The following is a 6140-nucleotide window of genomic DNA, read 5'->3' on the forward strand; positions in this document are numbered from 1 at the left end:
ATTCTCTCATTTTATCTCCAAAAGGCACCAAAATCACCACTTTCCTCCAAAAAAAACTCATGAACGTGTAAATATACAAAAAAGACTCTAAACATAATAAATAGTTCCTATAACACTGATATATGGTGTTTTTAACATCATTGTATATATGTTTTAATTGCTTTTCAGTCATCTATCGAGTCTATCTAGTCGTTTTAGGTCCTTTCAGGTCTGGAGTAGGTTGCAGAGTCTGAGAAGGGTGCATGAAGAAAAGATGCCATATTTGGAGAATTTCCCGTGGAGCAGTGCGAGTGATTGCTCCCATCAAGGAGCAGCCCCAAGGGATTGTTCCCGACAATTAAGGAAACTCTTAATTATTTCAAAAGTTGTCCTAGCCGCCCCACCTCTTCTCTAGCCACCGAGACTTTTTTTTGTCATTTGCTACTTGGAAGGGAGAAGGCTCCATCTCCCATAGAGAAGATCACCTGAACCCTCTTTGTTTCTATTCGATTTATTTGCAGTATTATTCAAAAACCATACCTTTGGTATCTTGTGTTATGGCTAAGTAGTCGGCTAGCTTATTGTGGGAACCGAAATTCGCACTGTCGATTTCCGTCTAAATTAGGAAACTAGGAAAACCCTAATTTCCCAGAGGTCCCGGAGATCTGTTAATACCACACGCTAAGCAATTAGAACGCGATATATCAACGACAAAGTATAAAAATCATAAGAAGAGAGCAAAGTAGATCTTATTCTGAATCTGTGTTTGAGCGTTACAACAAGGTATAAGCCTAGCTCGAAAGCTGTCGGCGAGATTCCTAGTTCTAGCAACCCTAAGACGGCTAAACCTAATTGAGTCGCAGCTCGAAATAACAAAAACGGAAATATGCCTAAATTGCTCTAAGTGCTAAGTTTGCTCTGAAAAAGTCCCCCCTCATGCCTCTCGCGTAGGAGTCCTTATATACTCACTCCTAGGTCGGTTTACGCTTTTACACTTCTGCCCTTAAGCCGTCATAGCATAAAATGGAGATATTCCATTTTTTCCGATCTTCGTAATTATCTTCAAATTTTCGTATTTATCCGCGGAAACTTGACATTTATCTTTCCTTGCGCACCAAGCATAAACCGTCCTACGGTTTATGGGCTTTTGGTTAAGAAATTGTAAGTTGGGCCTCGAGTCGTGTCTTAAGTCCCTTTGGGCCGTCTTCCAACTCGGAACATTTATTACGATTTCTTTCGATAAAGAACGAACTTCCTGCGGTTTTTACCGCAAAGTTTGATTGATAACTTAGAATGGCGAAAAACATGAACTGAGTTCGCTACGGTCTTCGGGAGATTACATCGAAGGATAGATGAGAATGCATGGACTGGTGTCGAATTGACGTTTCGGACGAGCTCGGTCGCTACGTAGCGACCGAGCGGGACTGACACTCGGTAGCTACGTAGCAACCGAGCGGGATGAACGCTCGGTCGCTACGTAGCAACCGAGCGGGACGGACGCGAACTTGGCCGAGCTCGGTCGCTACGTAGCGACCGAGAGGGACAAACGCTCGGTTGCTACATAACGACCAAGCGGGACGGATGCTTGGTCGCTACGTAGCGACCGAGCTTGGCCGAGCTCTGTCGCTACGTAGCGACCGAGCGTGGCGCGTTTAGTCGCTGTGTTACGACCTTTTTGAGCGGTCGTCCAATGTCTCGTTTTTCCTCTGCAATGCTTTTCGTAAGAAAGAATCTATTTCGAAAAAGTATTTATCGGAGAAAGTTCTCTTCTTCTTCCTTGGACGTTTTGAATGTTAACTTCGTCATAACCGTTTTTGACCCCAACAGTTAGCCCCCCAGCTCATTAGAGTCGAGACTCTAGAGCGCGGTTTGACGATTTTGGCAAAGCTAGGCGTTTTGGACGAAGTTTATACTCTCAACTCTGCGGAAGAAATTCATCGAGAAAGTATATGTATTATAGATATAAATTCCAAACCTATACTTCTATAAGTAGTGAGCTCTTGTCATTCATTTTCTTCACACCTTCCCTTCTTCAAACCTTCAAAAACTTCTCTAGCTCCAAAACTTTTGCTTTCAACATGTCTTCCTCCGAAGGTGACAAGAGAGATTCCGACGTCGAGATGGGCGAGGCCACCTCTCCGGCTCCGATTCCGATTTCTCAGGCTGAAGCGCCGGCTTGTGTTGCTGGTCATCTCTCCTTCCGAGAGAGACTAGTTCGTCGACAAGCCGAGACGGAACTAGTTCAAGCTGGCACCGAGTTCCCGTCTTCTTCTACGCGGGCCGTTGCTCCGGGTCACGGGACCGAGGTTGTGGTTCCGCAGGACGAAAGAACTCTTGCAGGCTCGGGCATTCCAGGTGCTCAAGCTCTACCTGCCGGATCGTCCACGACTCCGATCCTTGTCGGGGATAAGGAAAGGGCTTCCTCCTCCGGCCAAGAAAAAAATCGTTCTAGCGTTGCGCTCTCCTAGTGCTGTTCCGGTTACTCAGCCTAAGGGCCGAAAGAGGAAGCTGGCCAAGAGCGGTGACGGGGAATCTTTGCAGCAAGGGGGATCGAGCGTAGCGTCGGGACTTCGTGGAAAAGTTTGTCGCTCACTTGATTTCTTGATCGTTTCATATACATTCTCTCTCGGACTTAGTTTTAACTTCTTTCTCGTTTGCAGTTCATGTCGTTGATCGATGGGATGATCAGCGAGTGCAGTTCTGAGACTAGTCGTCTTGCCGGGTGTTGGGGTAAAAACCGGTCATGACGGAATCAATGTCTGAAAGTCCGTAAAAAGCAGCATGAACGTTTTTACGAAAAGTAATCTTCGTAAAGATATCTTTACGAAGAGCCTTGCGGTAAAATCTTGTTCAAATCTCAATCGAACCACTAAATACCGATTGTCCGAAGGCAACGGACATATATCCAAATCGGCCGCGGACAAGCTCGAGTATGCTACGTAGCGACCGAACGTCCGTCCCGCTTGGTCGCTACGTAGCGACCGAGCTCGAGCCAAACTTTATCGTGACGTAGCGACCGAGTGTGCATTCTGTTCGGTCGCTACGTAGCGACCGAGCTCTTCCGAAACGTCGATACGACACTAATCCATGCATTCTCGTCTATCCTTCGATGCTATCTCCCAAAGACCGTAGCGAACTCATTTCATGTTTTCCGCCATTCTAAGTAATCAACCAAACTTTGTGGTAAAAATCGCGGAAAGTTCGTCCTTTTTCGAAAGAAGCCGTAATAAACGTTTCGAGTCGGAAGACGGCCCAAAGGGACCTAAGACACGAATCGAGGCCCAACTTACGATTTCTTAACCAAGAGCCCGTAAGCTGCATGACGATTTACGCTTGGTTCGCAAGGAAAGATAAATGTCAAGTTTCCGCGGATAAATACGAAATTTTGAAAATAATTACGAAGATCGGAAAAAATGGAATATCTCCATTTTTATGCTATGACTGCTTAAGGGCAGAAGAGGAAAAGCGTAAACCGACCTAGGAGTGAGTATATAAGGAGTCCTAGGCAAGAGGCATGGAGAGAGAACTTTTTCAGAGCAAACTTAGCATTTAGAGCAATTTAGGCATATTTCCGTTTTTGTTATTTCGAGCTGCGACTCAATTAGGTTTAGTCATCTTAGGGTTGCCAGAACTAGGAATCTCGCCGACAGCTCTCGAGCCAGGCTTATACCTTGTTGTAACGCTCAAACACAGATTCAGAATAAGATCTACTTTGCTCTCTTCTTACGATTTTTATACTTTGTCGTTGATATATCGTGTTCTGATTTCTTAGCGTGTGGTATTAACAGATCTCAAGGACCTCTGGGAAATTAGGGTTTTCCTAGTCTCTTATTTAAACGGAAATCGACAGTGCAAATTTCGGTTCCCACAGTTTGTCGCTAGAAGGAGGGGGGGGGGTACGGATCAATCTAACTCTCAGTCACAAAACGGTTGATCAAAACAATGTCTGGAAATACGAAAGACAAAATCACAGTTTGCAATAACGCTGGTAAGACAACTCCAGCCGCCACTGCTCCTATGGCCAACGCCTACGCAAACGCCACAGTTCTTGAGAAAATCGAACTCGCGATTTCTCTTGCTGAACATAAAGGGAAACGATAAATCTTATCAATCCCCGTAAGTTTGGCTCATTACCGAACAAAAAAAACCTCAATGCGTAAGGGTTTTACCAAAACACGTTTTCCGAAGACATTTCAGAAGGGTAAAACTTGTTCTCCCAGAAACCACTGAAAAACCCCTAGGTTAATCACGGAAAAAGGAAACGCAACAAATCGATTACACAGGTCGCTACGTAGCGACCGAGCACGCACAACGTAGCGACCGAGCATGCAAACATTGCTCGGTCGCTACATAGCGACCGAGCACGCACTGCTCGGTTGCTACGTAGCGACCGAGCACGCACACGCTGCTCGGTCGCTACGTAGCGGCCGAGCATGCATACTGCTCAGTCACTACGTAGCGACCGAGCACGAACACTGCTCGGTCGCTACGTAGCAACCGAGCTCAAGCCAACTCTCCACTCCCTGTGTAGCAACCTGTAAGGCCTCAGAAAGGTCCTCTTTTGGGGTCTCTTTTGAATCCTCATCGAAATGCTTTTCGTTTCGTCTCAATCGGAGTTTCCGTTGAGATTTTACGATGATAAAAAGTAGGACTCTTATTGGCTCACTTCCACTCGCTACGTAGCGCCCTGTCAGACCTTCAATCGCTACATAGCGACCTGTAAGGCCTCAGAAAGGTCCTCCTTTAGGTTCTATTTTGAATCCTCATCGAAACGCTTTTCGTTTCGTCACAATCGGAGTTTTCGTTGAGATTTTACGACGAAAACAAGTAGGACTCTTCTTGGCTTGCTTCCAATCGCTACGTAGCGACCTGTCTGACCTTCACTCGCTACGTAGCGACCTTTAAGGCCTCAGAATGGTCCTTATTTGGGTTCTCTTTTGAATCCTCATTGAAACGCTTTTCGTTTCGTCGTAATCGGAGTTTCCGTTGAGATTTTACGACGAAACAAGTAGGACTCTTCTTGGCTTGCTTCCACTCGCAACGTAGCGACCTGCCAGAGCTTCACTCGCTACATAGCGACCTGTCAAGCCTCAGAAAGGTCCTCCTTTGGGTTCTCTTTTGAATCCCGATCGAAACGCTTTTCGTTTCGTCTCAATCGGAGTTTCCGTTGAGATTTTACGACGAAACCAAGTAGGACTCTTCTTGGCTTGCTTCCACTCGCTACATAGCGACCTGTCAGACCCCCAGATCGCTACACTGCGACCTCTCAAGCCTCAAAAATCTCCTCCTTTGTGTTATCTTTTGAATCCCGATCGAAACGTTTTTTGTTTCGTCTCAATCGGAGTTTTCGTCGAGATTTTACGACAAAAACAAGTAAGACTCGTCTAAACTCCTTCGCTTGCTCCAACTCGCCCTTACCTCCAGCTTTCTGTTCTCCTTCATATCTCGATCGAAATGTCTCTTGTTTCGATTGGAGTTACCATTGAAACTTTACGACAAAAAAAAAAATACCGCAAAGACTTGCTTTCTCACGTGGATTCAGATTAATCGTATAAAACGGCAACAGTTAACTTAACACCTTAGCCGCCTCAACTAGACGATTACGTTGAACCTTTTTACAAAAACTGACGTCGTATCTAAGGAGAAGATAACAGTCAAGTTTGGAAGATAAATGTCAAGTTTCAAAGCATAAACACCAATATCGGAAATGTCGAACATACACGAGAAGACGAAAGGGAAATGAGCAAGCAAAACTGAGAAGAGACAAAACTGCATCTTCGAGAGAACTAAGGTATTTCCGACTTGAAATTTTTGAAATCAGACTTGGAATTTTCGTAAGAAATTACTTTGAGGCTGCCATAGAACTTTAGGGAACGTAAAACCTAGGGCGGATAGTCTAGCAAACTAAGTCTTAAGCGATTTTTCCTGTCTCGATATATTGTTCCATAATTGTTCATCCAGATCTTGCAAACCGATCTAAATTCTCCGAAAATTGAGAAACGATCGCCACGCATATCAAGCTCGCTTCCTAAAGAGAGAAAAAACTAGAGACATGAACATCGTCTTAAAACCGATTTGTTTCTGGCAATTTTCTCGGAACCGACATATTCCAAGTCGTCAATGTGGAAACAACCAAATCACAGTCCAAGCGTCGTCTATAA

General features: G+C 45.0%; 1 long non-coding RNA gene across 1 annotated transcript; it reads left to right on the forward strand.

Moving 5' to 3' along the window:
- Positions 1-1443: 1443 nt before the first annotated feature.
- Positions 1444-5672, forward strand: LOC117128586. Its single transcript, XR_004451952.1, has 2 exons — positions 1444-4896; positions 5078-5672. It is a non-coding gene; the product is annotated as an uncharacterized LOC117128586 (long non-coding RNA).
- Positions 5673-6140: the final 468 nt, after the last annotated feature.

This window comes from Brassica rapa, chromosome A09 (assembly GCF_000309985.2).
Source record: "Brassica rapa cultivar Chiifu-401-42 chromosome A09, CAAS_Brap_v3.01, whole genome shotgun sequence".
In the NCBI taxonomy this organism is placed as follows: Eukaryota; Viridiplantae; Streptophyta; class Magnoliopsida; order Brassicales; family Brassicaceae; genus Brassica; species Brassica rapa.